This window comes from Mesoplodon bidens (genome assembly GCF_964165515.1).
Source record: "Mesoplodon bidens genome assembly, chromosome: 19".
In the NCBI taxonomy this organism is placed as follows: Eukaryota; Metazoa; Chordata; class Mammalia; order Artiodactyla; family Ziphiidae; genus Mesoplodon; species Mesoplodon bidens.
The window spans coordinates 18,861,072-18,861,380 of record NC_138179.1 but is presented as its reverse complement, the minus strand read 5'-3'; positions in this window follow the sequence as shown (position 1 = coordinate 18,861,380).

Sequence of the window (309 nt, the reverse complement as noted above, 5' to 3'; positions counted from 1 at the left end):
CAAATGAGAATCCGAATATGACCCCAGCATTCTGTCAAAACCGCTTCCCGTTTCCCCTACCCCCCACGCAGCAGAAGGCTAAACTCCTGAGTCTACCATTCAAGGTCTTCCTCCCTGGCCCTCGGCCCGGGCCCCATCCCTTTGCTGATCTCGCTTCGCCCCTCCTCTAGTACTCACTGCGCCTCATCCCCGCCCCCCACTCTGGGGGCAGGGGGTGCGCTCTTGCCCCTCCCAGGCCGAGATGTTTGGGGGACAAAGGGTTTTTTTGGGGGGAAGCAACCGTACCCTCCAGGCCCAGCTAAGGGGCCC